At 40.9% G+C, this 13,929-nt stretch overlaps 1 protein-coding gene across 3 annotated transcripts in view; it reads right to left on the bottom strand.

Annotated features, from left to right (window-relative positions):
• Window positions 1-13,929, bottom strand: part of IMPG1 (interphotoreceptor matrix proteoglycan 1) — a 1,628,305-nt gene that overhangs the window by 1,172,890 nt on the left and 441,486 nt on the right. The window lies entirely within an intron of this gene.

Below are 13,929 nucleotides of genomic sequence, written 5' to 3'. Positions count from 1 at the left end.
ACAGCTCCAAAATCCATCAGAAAGGGTATGGTCAATGTCTTTTATATGGCTGATTCCATACACATTACTAATGGGAGTATGTAGTGGAGCCTGCAAGGAAAGATCAAGATACAGAATTTCCCTGGTGAATGTGGGGCAACTACAAAGAAGCAGGCCAAACAAGAGTTATTTGGATGGACCCAGGTGCCTTTGGGGGACACACAGATTCTCACTCTGGGTCCTTACATAAACCACAACACTGTGATTGCGTGATTGTTGAAGGCTAGGAGTGCAATTGAATGACCATAGAAGGCCCAGCCGGGGCTACATACGCAAAATACATTAAGCCCAGGCAGTGGCTGAAACTACCATTTACTGAAGGCCCAAATGGTGCTGCACCTGCAATATACAGTCGGTCCAGATGGTTCTTGTGACTACTGACTGGTCAGGTCTTTGACCTCATCCCTGCAGGACCTAGTGGAGAGGACGGGAGGATGCTCTGCTGAACTTGTTCCATGCCTGGCTCTGACGAAGTCTGACAAGGACTTGGCAGTTCTCTGTGGGTCTTTCAAGTGTGCTGGACAACCACTCTGGGTGCATGATAGCAGTGGATGGGACTCATCTATCAGAATTGGATAAGATAAAGACTGAGCAGATCTTTCAACAGTGAGCAACAAAAACAGCATCTGAGCCCAATTAATGCTACTCCTAATTATTATTGGAGATGGGGGAAACCAGAACCTGAGGTGATCACTTGGGAGGGAAGAGAAACGAGCATGGCTAGGGTAGCACCTACATATAGTCACTGATATGTGAATGTTCATCGAAGTGTGTAGTATTTAGTTGAACTATATGATAACCACATTCCTTCCTTGCAAAGATAAGCACCAGGCAAAGATATGCATAGGGCTAGACATTAACTGTATTGTGTGTTTTGGTTCATTGTTGAACACTGAGCTCAAAAGTCCTTATACTACCCCCCTGAGAAGCTTCTGACTGCTTCCCCTAGTTACCCATAGAGGTAAGTGCTAAAGGGATTGTATTGGCTTTAATTTGACAAGCCATTTTAGGACAAACTCTGGTACACCAGTGGCAAATGACCTCAACCCTAATTGGGGAGGCCAAGTAATGCTTGCCTGCTCTGTACCCCCTAACAAGGTCTCAGAACAAATGTCTCCTGCCCCATTGGGCAGGATGACTGAATGCCACACTCTAAGTCCAGGCCTGTTATAAACTGGGAAAGTACCAACCACAATCACTGTCAGGCTTAACTTAGAGCCAATGTGCAAAGTAGTTTCACAGCACTCAAACAGTAATAAAGTGAAAAACAGTAAAACCCTACCCCCAGGTTAGTAAATTAGAAAGCAATCAACAATGTATTTGACACCAAAATGACAAAATCCAATCAGTAGAACCAGAATTCAATTTTTTTAAACATTTTAGTAAAAAGTAGCACTTAAAAGATCAAAGCCTCAACCACAGGCATCTAGTTGCATGAGAAGGGAGCAAAGTTGAAGGCTATGGCTGACAGCGATAGAGCACAGATGGATACATGAGGTGGATTGGGCCTGGTCACAGTTAACTTCAGACTTAGAAGAAATTCTGAGGAAAAATATCTCAGAAGGTAAAGTTCAGCAGAGCAAGGTAGCCAGTGGTGTCCGCAGAGGTGGCATCATTGTCGGGGAGCTGCTGGACGAAGTTACAGTGAAGATTTCTATCAATGGACTTTGTCAGTTTTTTGAAGTAGCAAATCTCCAGCAGGACAAAGCTGAAGGCTGAAGCTGACGAGGGCTCCATGAGGCTGGATACCCCAAGCTGCTGAACAGGTTTTTTTTTACTGAAGACAAGAATGTAGCAGGAGTCACTGCAAAACCAGGCTGACCTGTGATGCACCCTGGGTTGATTGGTGAGCAAATAGATCCTGGTCTCCTGACAGTTCTCAGAGAACTATTTGGCTGGAAATGTTCGAAGTCCCAGGTTTTGGGTGTTTGCTGTATGGCACCTTTTTCAGCACTTCCAAGGGTGAAGGACTGGGCGGGCAGCACTTGGAAGGTGGGACTCACTTCAACTAGGACCCAGGTGCAGGTTTCAAGTTCACAGACCTATTTGTGTCTTTGTAGCTCAGAACAGGAGGCCAACAAACTAGCCCTGGGAGTCAGTCTGGTAGTTCTGGGTTTAAGAAGGAGGGCAGTCTTCAAATAGCATGTCAGTCTACTCAGGGTTCAAGGCAGGCTTGAAGCAGCAAGGCAGTCTTGTGGGAGCAGCAGAGGTGTCCTCTGAAGTAAAAAAACAGGTCTCAAATAGCAGGACAGTTCTCTGAAGTTCTGAGTGTCCTCCACAGGCCCAGGAGTAAACTGAAGAGTGGGTCTAAGGGTTCTATTATTATTCCTGGTGCCAGCTTTGAAGTGGAAGAAGCACCTAGAGTTTGCGCCCCACAGATGGTTCTATAATTCCCTTCCTCCAAGCCCATGCAATAAGAGGTTGAGGGTGACAAATGACTAGTGTGAGGTATTTTGTGAGTGTGCTGAGGCAGCCTCTTTGAAATGTAAGTGGGGCAGTGAAGAGGTCCGCCCCCTCACTGTGGCAAGATGGCTCATTCTGACAACACTTAGGGGGTTATTCTAACTTTGGAGGAGGTGTTAATCCGTCCCAAAAGTGACGGAAAAGTGACGGATTTACCACCAGCCGTATTACGAGTCCATTATATCCTATGGAACTCGTAATACGGCTGGTGGTATATCCGTCACTTTACCGTCACTTTTGGGACGGATTAACACTCCTCCAAAGTTAGAATAACCCCCTTAGTCCCCTTTTGTCTCACTGACTGGGAAGAACCGATCAAAGGCCAACTGCCTACTGTTCACAGTCATGTGACCCAGGACACAGACTGGAAGCACAGAAATGTTAGGATAAGAAAATACCAACTTTCTAAAAGTGGCATTTTCAGAATAGCGACTTAAAAATCTACTTTACTATTACAAATGATTTTAAGTTACAGTTCTTTGAAGACCAAAAATTAGATTTTATCTGCTCCCAAACAAATGCTATCAATTATTAAATGTAATAAGGTAACCCAATGTTATCCTATTGGAGTGGTAGGCCTTGCAGTAGTGCAATAAACTTAAGAGTTTTTCGCTAGCAGGACAGGGCTGTCCAGGGCCTACCTTAGGGGTGACTTATATGTAATAGAAGGAAGGTTTAGGCCTGACAAAGGAATTATTTAAAACTGCACACAGGATGCAGTGGCAGGCCCGAGACACGTTTTGAAGAGCTACATGAGTGGGTGGCACAATAAGTGCTGCAGGCTCACTAGAAGTATTTAATTAATGGGCCCCGGATGGAAGTAGTACCTCCATACTAGGGATGTAGAAGTATACTAAATGTGTCTATTGGTTTTACGCCACTTTTACCATGTTTAGGGGATAGAGCACAAACACTTTAGCACTGGTTATCTATGGTAAAGTGCACAGAGTCCTAAGGAAACACATTTCAACAAACAGGAGGGGGTAGGAAAAGAGTTTAATAAAGACCAACCTCAGCTGTCAGGTATAACAGGGCCATCGTCTTGATCTGATCTCATTCACACCAGCTAAGTAGTTTCTAAGCACGACAATGTATTCAGGTAATAAAAGTATTGAAATTAACTAATCGGCTTCACCCTTGCACTTTTTAAAATTATGAATGCAGTGTGTCCATTCATAGCTGAACATTGCAGACAGCAGCTTTAGATTCTCTCCCTTCGACATACTGAATATGCTTTTTCATATTAATATCATATCTAAACACCCACCTTTCCAGCATGGCCATGACAAAGGCAATTTTATTAAATCAACTGCAATCCAGTTGAAATAGCATGTACTGCAATGATTAGGATGATAAAACAGAATAATTGCAATGTGGTGATAAGGATAGTGAAACACAAGAAAAGCCCCACTATAGTGTTAGAGTGCTAAGTTTCAGGATTCCTACCTATGCCACTAAGTACTACTAGAGCATATCAGTGTTAGCCATCATCTGCCCTTTAGGTTCCCTATGAAGACACCATCCTCTATACCTGAATGTGATAGTAGTAAAGAGGGCTGTTGGTCTACTCAGAGTCCTCTCATGTAAATGGAAAGACACCAGGGGCCAGATGTATGAATCTACCCCACTGCGATTCGGTAATTGCGATTTTTAAGAAATCGCAATTACCGACTCGCAAAGGGCCATGTATCACATTTGCGATTCGGTAATTGCGATTTCTTAAAAATCGCAAATGCAATTACCTAATCGCAAATTGCGATACTGGCCCCATTCGCAGCTATGGGCCTGTTGGCCCATAGCTGCGGATTTTTTGTATTTCGCAAATTGCGATTTCTGAAACAGAAATCGCAATTTGGGAAAAGCAAAGGGCCAGGGTGCTGGGGGCCTAAGTCCCCCTCTCCTGCACCCCATTGTTTTTTTCCACATGTAAAGTACACAAATGCCAAAAGGGCATGTGTGCTTTACATATCAAATTTAAAAATACAGTTTTACTGCATTTTTAAATTTTGCACCAGGTTACCACCTGGTGGCAGGTCATGGTATTTTGCACTTGCAAAATACCATTCTGCGAAAAATCGCAATTTACGATTTTTTGCAGAATTGCATTGCGACCTGGATTTTGCGAATCGCAAATTGCGATTCGCAAAATCCAGGTCGCAAAGCAGAAAATCGCAATTTTTGAGATTTTCTGTTTTTGGTCTGCGAATGCATTTGATGCATTGCAGACCTCAATTTTGCACTCGCAAACGGCCGATTTCGCTGTTTGCGAGTGCAAAATCTGTTCATACATCTGGCCCCAAGTCTCAGCAGACAGCTGCAGTGAAGCAGCAGCATGCAGTAGCAATTTTCTGGCTAGATTGCTCCCTCTAACGTATGGGGAGCAGAGGGATGTTTTATAATAAAACTGCTGGCTATCTGAGAAACCTTTGTCATGAAGTGACAAAGATTGCGGTGTTCCACTGTGTACTATTGGAGGCAACTTTGAGCAAAGCACAGAACAAAAATGTTGGAGTAAAAGGAAAAATAATCAATTTCAGTGCTAAAAATGTATGAGATAAAGGGAAACATAACATCACAACAAAAGAGAGAGTTTCTGCTCAGAAAATAAAATGAATTGTTACTAGGCTAAAGGGCACAAGTGTCAGGCCTATGGCTAAAATAACACACATATATATATATATATATATATATATATATATATATATATAAATATATATATATATATATATATATATATAAAATATATATATATATATATATATATATATATATAAATATATATTATATATATATTTATATATATTATATATATATATATATATATATAAACAGAACCTTATTTTTTAATAAGGCAACCGGCACTCCGTGAATGTGCAGATCTAAGGTTTAATACAAACAAACAGGAACGCGTTTTGGCGTCTCCGCCTTTCTCAACCTGTGTGGGCAGCTATTTTTGCCCCATTTAAATACAAGTGCATTTCTTAAAGCAACAAAGTAACAAAAATACTGATAGTTAAACATATAATGTTTACAACATCCATAATTTCGCCTAATTGCAAAAACATATATAAATGCATATATAAATAAATGCCTATAAATTTTACCTCCTATTTTACATGTTTTATCTATGAAAACCTTGTTCTTATACGAAAACAAATCTAATCTAAGTAATAGATAAAAACAAAAACAAATATGTGAGCAAAGATAACAAAAAGAAAATGAATTGAAACTCTCATACTTGTTATTAACTGAGCATATTTCAAAGATTAATTGCATATCTGAATCCACGATTTACCCATAACAAAAACAAAACTATACTATACTATGTAACCATGGAAAAATCTTAGAAAAATCTTTAAACATGTTGGAAACTCATATAAATACTGCAACGACCATGATATAACACAATAGCAATGACTATATACTTAAACCTGTGGAATGTTATGGTACCATTGTTTTCACAACAGTAAAGAAAATATTTATTTTTTTGAAAAGGTACAATATGTCTCATGAAGAAAAAATGTATCAACAGACAGAACATATGACTGAATAAGCCTGAATGAAAGAATTGATACAATGGCGTGACAAAGGTCTCATCAGTCAACAAGAGTACAGTTTTCTGAAAGTAGACTTTCCCAAGTTACCTGTATTTTACCTGATACAGAAGATCCACAAAGATGTACACAAACCCCCTGGGTGACCTATAGTGTCCATTAAAGGAAGTTTGTTTGAAACCGTATCACAATACATAGACAAGTTTTTACAGCCACTAGTTAGAAACCTATCTTCCTATCTGCAAGATAGTGGTGATTTTCTGAGGAGGATTTTTTATGTTGGCTGGGACAATTAATACTTGTTGATGACACTTGATGTTACAGCATTATATACAAGTATCCCACATGAATTGGGAATCCAGGCAGTAGAATATTTTTTGAAAATGAGATCAATCAGTTTTTACCACCATAGCAAAATGCTGAGCCAAATGATAAGATGGTGTTTACAACATAACATGTTTCTCTTCAATAATGAGATATTTGAGCAGGCATGCGGTACAGCAATGGGAACATGCTTTGCTCCAAGTTATGCCAACTTATTCATGGGGTGGTGGGAAGAACAGATACTTAACAACTTCCCGCTAGATAAATGGAATGACAACATCGTTCTGTGGCTCAGGTATATCGATGATATTTTCATAATTTGGAAGGGTGATCGAGGTACTGCTAGCAATTTTATCAAAGAAATAAACATTAATCATTGTAATTTGAAATTCACGGGGAAAATTGACAAGCATGAGATTGAATTCTTAGACATCAGAGTATTCATTGAAAATAACAAAATAGAGACAACATTGTTTAGGAAAGCCACAGCAGGGAACAGCATCCTGCATGCTAAAAGTCACCATCCTCAACCTCTGAAGAATAACATTCCCTTGGGAGAATTTTTGAGAGCCAAGAGAATTTGCAGTAAAGAAAGTGATTATTTAAAAGTACAAGACAATATGATTGACAGATTAAAACAGAGAGGATACTCCAGTGAGTTATTACAACACAGTGCAGTTAGAGTCAAATCCCGGTCCAGAGATCAGTTGCTATTTGCTTCAGAACAAAGCAGTAAAGGTGGAAAGAAAAATAGCAAAACACATGATGATACTGCTAATGTTAGATACATAACCACTTTTAATAGGGCTCATGAATCCATCAGAAAGATTTTACAGAAACATTGGCACATGCTAAAAAGTGATCCTGTGATAGGCACAAATTTGAAAAATAGGCCTACAATAACATACAGAAAAGGGACGTCAATGAGAAATGTCCTTGTGAAAAGCGATGTGAGACAGGGGAAGACTATGCAAAGTAGTTGGCTTCAATCGCAAAATGGATTTTTTAAATGTGCCACATGTAAAGCATGTAAAAATGGTGAAAACATTAAGAGTATCCAGCAAGGAGACAGAACTATTCACACCATAAAAGGCAGATATGACTGCAGGAGTGAATATGTCATTTACATTTTAAAATGCAGTTGTCCCAAGATATATGTTGGTAGTACTAAACTCCAAGTGCACAAAAGAATACTCCAACATTTTAGGGCGATAACCAACAAAGACGATTCATACCCTGTTGCTAGACATGTACATGAGTTTCATGCAGGACGAATGGAAAGTATCAAATATAGTGTAATTGACGGAATAAAAAAAGATGTACGTGGAGGGGACAGGGAGAAAAACCTGAGAAAGTTGGAATCCAGATATATTTTGACACTTGATTCTAGAGAACCAGTAGGATTAAACTCCAGTGAAGAATTATATATTCATTTGACCTAAGTGGGTTCCTTATTCGGTATATTCTTTCATTCAGGCTTATTCAGTCATATGTTCTGTCTGTTGATACATTTTTTCTTCATGAGACATATTGTACCTTTTCATAAAAATAAATATTTTCTTTACTGTTGTGAAAACAATGGTACCATAACATTCCACAGGTTTAAGTATATAGTCATTGCTATTGTGTTATATCATGGTCGTTGCAGTATTTATATGAGTTTCCAACATGTTTAAAGATTTTTCTAAGATTTTTCCATGGTTACATAGTATAGTATAGTTTTGTTTTTGTTATGGGTAAATCGTGGATTCAGATATGCAATTAATCTTTGAAATATGCTCAGTTAATAACAAGTATGAGAGTTTCAATTCATTTTCTTTTTGTTATCTTTGCTCACATATTTGTTTTTGTTTTTATCTATTACTTAGATTAGATTTGTTTTCGTATAAGAACAAGGTTTTCATAGATAAAACATGTAAAATAGGTGTTAAAATTTATAGGCATTTATTTATATATGCATTTATATATGTTTTTGCAATTAGGCGAAATGATGGATGTTGTAAACATTATGGCCCTCATTCTGACCCTGGCGGTCTTTGACCGCCAGGGCGGAGGACCGCGGGAGCACCGCCGACAAGCCGGCGGTGCTTCAATGGGGATTCCGACCGCGGCGGTAAAGCCGCGGTCGGACCGGCACCACTGGCGGGGTCCCGCCAGTGTACCGCGGCCCCATTGAATCCTCCGCGGCGGCGCAGCTTGCTGCACCGCCGCGGGGATTCTGACCCCCCCTACCGCCATCCAGATCCCGGCGGTCGGACCGCCGAGATCCGGATGGTGGTAGGGGGGGTCGCGGGCCCCTGGGGGCCCCTGCAGTGCCCATGCCACTGGCATGGGCATTGCAGGGGCCCCCGTAAGAGGTCCCCTAAATGTATTTCACTGTCTGCTGCGCAGACAGTGAAATACGCGACGGGTGCAACTGCACCCGTCGCACAGCTTCCACTCCGCCGGCTCGATTCCGAGCCGGCTTCATCGTGGAAGCCTCTTTCCCGCTGGGCTGGCTGGCGGTCTGAACGAGACCGCCCGCCAGCCCAGCGGGAAAGTCAGAATTACCGCCGCGGTCTTTCGACCGCGGAACGGTAACCTGACGGCGGGACTTTGGCGGGCGGCCTCCGCCGCCCGCCAAGGTCAGAATGAGGGCCTATATGTTTAACTATCAGTATTTTTGTTACTTTGTTGCTTTAAGAAATGCACTTGTATTTAAATGGGGCAAAAATGGCTGCCCACCCAGGTTGAGAAAGGCGGAGACGCCGAAACGCGTTCCTGTTTGTTTGTATTAAACCTTAGATCTGCACATTCACGGAGTGCTGGTTGCCTTATTAAAAAATAAGGTTGTGTTTGTATGTCAGACGTGGTGGCGCGCGTCTTATCCAGGCACCATTGGCGATTAGGTGCGGCAAGGGAATTGCCGAAGTTAAGTGTTTATATATATATACATATATATATATATAAATGTCCAAGTTGTCAAGCAAGCATACCTAAAGCAGGTCAGATTAAAAAATGGCTAATTATAAAAAAAAAGAATCTTGATATTAAAAGCCGAATGTCATATTTTAAAAGTCGCTGCTATTTTGAAAAGGGCCAATTATATCCAGGACAATTAAATCAAGGAATGATCAGATGTTAATGTCACCAAATCAGTGCCAAGGAATAACAAAGAGCACTCGTGTTCCAAAACCTCAGCTCCAGCCAAGGCAGCAGTAGTCCGTGCAGTGCCAGATGTTGAAGTGCCCAGAGCCGCTTGATCCACTAAGGGCTGCTCATAGGAGGCTTTTGATAGCAAACACACCCTCAACGTACATGTCTGGTAATGAGCCCTCATTGAGAACATCAACAGATCAGCATCCAGTGAAAGTAAATGCTGCATATAAAGAGACAGTTGCAGTACACATTTTGAAAAGGCACCAAAGGCAATGAAACATGGGCTGCACACAGTTCAGTACCGGTCTTAATGACAGAGACCAGTTGCACTCCAGGCCTTCAAGGAGAGGTGCTCCGAAATACTGCATCATGCTTTCACGACACAGTTGCGCTGGTGGAAGCGCTATCAGTCCTCTTTGTTGAGATAGGGCAGCCATTGCGAATGAAAAACAGCAACAGCAAAATGACACCAATTAAGGCAAAAGTAATTGGGTATCCCCCAAGAATGCCTGAAAATATTGAGTGTATGGCTGAAGGTATTATGCCAAATATAGATGAGAAGGTGATGACAAAGCAAGAATCAACAGCCTTAAAAAGTGTACTATCCCAGCAGTATGGGATGTATTAAAAAATGTTCACCAAAGTGCCTTGCAAAGTTTGAATTTAAAAGGGACTGTATTTCCACAGAAGACCTTGCTACTTGGAACGCATAGTTCTTGTGTGCAGATGTCAGCACTACATGTTTCTGAAACAATAGAGCTTTTAGTTTGCAAGTTTACAAAAGAAGTAGCAATATGAGGCCAGATGACTGCTACTTTCATCAGTTGCGTAGGGGGTGAGAAGGATGTTACCACAAACAAGTTACAATTTGGGAGACCGAAACTATGTAGGCAATTTTGACTCGCCTTCTACAACAGCTCTTGCTGTTTAGAAGTACATAACTTCCATTTGAGAGCACCTGGAAGGATGGTTGAATCAAGGGGATAGGAACTCCCTTCTGATAACTGTCCAAATTCACAGCTGAAGCATAACAAGGAAAGCTGTTTGCAAACCATTGAATACCTCACATAAGTCTTGCATTCACTGTTGCTAAGAAAGACCTCTTTCATGTCATTGAAACATTTGTACCAAAAGGGCAGCTCCCACACCTCATCAATGTAACTATCTCCCAGCCTTTCATATCTGCCTACAGGAGTGTGTTTCAACATACAGGATGTGAATTAAGGTGTTGAAATAGGCAGATTAAAATCCCTATGTTCCTATGTTCAACATAATATAAGTAGCCTCTTTCTTAGCCATTATTTGTTGTTGTGTCAAATTAAATGTGGCAAACATATCCTTAGCCTTGACATAATGCCACGGAACGTGACCATTTTTTCAATGTTTGTAGTGTCCAACCTAACTGCATAATGGGCCTAAGTTCACTCTGTCCATGTTGTAGCGATGACATGTCAGTTTACATAATGTCAATTGCAGAAGAAATGATGTTGCTGAGAGTGTAGCTGCAGTCAGACAAGGAGTTAATCCCATTACCTAAAATGGCTAATGCTTTCTGTAAGTTTTCTTGATCTAGTTGCCTTAACAGGTGTTCTTGTTGTGAAAGTTTCCAGATTTCATTGAAATTACATATAAGAAGCACTTTTTATGTTGTCTATGGGCCTAACAGAATGCATTGTAAGTCTGTGTTATTAGACAGGAGACTGAGGTGTTCTTTTACAGCACCTACTGAGGAACCTTTTAACCATTGCTGGTATAATTTTCCTATACTTTATGTTGTCACAATATCAGAATGTTCTGATGACACATAGCAAAGGTCTGGTCTGTTCCCTCTAAAACCCATATGTTTAGTTCCCCAAACACTCTTTAGGTCAATTGTCTGCATTCAATATTCATAGCCTTCTTTAGCTAACCGGGAAACAAAGTAATCAGAATAAATCAATTTTGTATCAGTCAACAATACATTGTGCATTTCCATTGAGGGTAATCTAAAGTAATAGGAAGCAGCCTCTTGAATATTAATCCCATAAAAAAATGTAAACTTATCCATATATGTTTAAAACTCCCCATTGGAGGGGTAGGACAATGTTCCAACTGTGTATACTGTAAAATAGTATTTCTGGTACTTGCTCTATGAATTAAATGATGTCCTTAAATTAAAATATGTAACAGAGCATCATAATTTCCATTGGTTTGGTAAATGTCTTTACTTTCAAATACAATAAAGTACTCAAGTTCAGATGACATAGAATCAACAGTTTTTACATCCCAATCCTGAGAAACAAGCCCAGGTATTATTACATAATTTAAAGAAAGTTTAAAAGCATATGGTATGTGCAGAACTTCTGTCGGACCGAATATATCAAAAGATACTTTATCCCAAACAATTCCATCAGGATTTGGTATAGCTGAAATGTTCACTAGGGACACGTCTTGACAGACCTTATGAGAAGAAAAATTTATTATTAGGACCTCATCCACCAGTTTGACTGCAGAGCGTTCAGGAAGGTAATGACCAAGTATCAATATGAAAAAGACAATGACAAACCCAATCCAAAGAAGAAAGGCAAGTACAGTTATTTAAAGCCACATATAGTTCCATGGAAGAAAGAGATAGTTATCTTTAAGCCAGTTTATCAGCTTACTTGCTGTTGACGATGGTGTTGCAGAAGAAGTGGGTGAGTCAAAGGAGGAATTATTTTGATTGGCAAAATATACAGAAGCAGTTAGTGCAAAAGCTGGAGCCGTGTTAGGAAGTGGAGAACTAACAGAATTCTCCCTCAGTGGTTCGTAGTAGATGATGTCATCCATTTGAGTTGCATTTGAGTAGTAGTGCTCATTATCTTGGTTGTTTCTTGTCACAGATGAAGATAGTGGTACTAATGAAAGATTATTTTTTACCCTCCCCAAGCTCGGGGAACTGTCAGCACCGCTGCTTAAAACCTGTAGAAAAACATCCTGGTATATAGTTAGAAGGATTCTGGGACTACCCAAGAGTACACTAGGTCTGGTGTGGAGGATTGGCCACATGGTGTAGCTTGATGTTATCAATGAAGACAAAGCGATTTTCTTTTGATCCAGGCAGCGTTAGTAGAATAACAGTTCTGGTACTGTGTATTTCCAGGAATGGAAACGGTGCACAATATGATGGACCAAACTCATTCTTCACATCACTCTTTTCTCGTACTAGATTCCCAACTTTTGGAATACAGCTGGTAGATGTTATTGGTGCATCATTTAGTCCCAAGGGGGCATCAATGGCAGATGCGTTTTCACCACAGAACTGTTGTAACTGCTGCAAGACAACGGCACGTTCGTTAATTTCAAAAGGTGTGTCTGCCACCTCTGCACCAGAGCCATCAAGATCTGGAACATCCAATTGTGTCCCAAACAGCACCTTCATGGGGTGCCACCTCCCAATGACCTTCTGGGCAGATTATTAAGTTTAACGGTAGACCCTTTTATTTGCTGCCAAATGTCACAACAAAGGACATATTGTTTGTCTGTTTGTATGTACCTGGCCACCTATAGTATTTCTGCAGTAAAGAAATAGTAGCCGCCACACCTTCATGGGCAAAAGCAACTCCCTCATGTGCAACTTTGATCAACTCAGATCTTTGATTTTGGGTGGGGATCACACAATTAGCCACCCCTGGTATCATTACTAGGGCAGTGTTTAGCCTAGTTTTGTGGCAGGATATGCCTTTGGGAATGGCTTGCCATCAGCCGAAGCCTTCACAGCAGCAAGTGTTTCATCATCCAACCTTGTTCATGAACAAAGTGGGACAAGATGGCCACAGCACACAGAGAGTAATGTCCAACAGTAAAACGAGAATAGGTAATCCTGGTGTCGTAATGAGTTGGGAGAAGTATGAAGTTGAAGCGAGTCTACATGTTACATGACCTCGCGTTCACTCTGAGCTCACCGCCATTCTGCTTCCCGGTTATGGTGACAGGCTTATCAGGGCCTCCTCTATCTGCAGTATCATACAAGCTCCCCACCTACGCACCTACAGCTGCTTGGCGCAGCCATACTAATTACAGCTTTATGACTATACTAAGCCCACTCAATCAATCATTGAGCAACTTCTCTACCAAGTACTACCATCACCCATATTGGCTAACTGCCCCAGCCTTGATGAAGTCACCTGTGTGACGAAACACGTGTTGACTGTATCTCCATGATGACTCAATGATTTCTAACACTTACAAATAAAGATACCATCTGCAAACAGGATTTGAGATTCGCTTCAACTTCATACTTCTCCCAACTCATTACGACACCAGGATTACCTATTCTCGTTTTACTGTTGGACATTACTCTCTGTGTGCTGTGGCCATCTTGTCCCACTTCTAGCACCCGTTTGGTGCCTACCGGGTAGTAAGGCACCGGGCCGCTTTGCACCAAACTTCG

Source organism: Pleurodeles waltl, chromosome 5 (genome assembly GCF_031143425.1).
Source record: "Pleurodeles waltl isolate 20211129_DDA chromosome 5, aPleWal1.hap1.20221129, whole genome shotgun sequence".
Classification (NCBI taxonomy): Eukaryota; Metazoa; Chordata; class Amphibia; order Caudata; family Salamandridae; genus Pleurodeles; species Pleurodeles waltl.
Note: the sequence above shows the minus strand (reverse complement) of the source record. Positions and strands in the feature narration are given on the sequence as shown.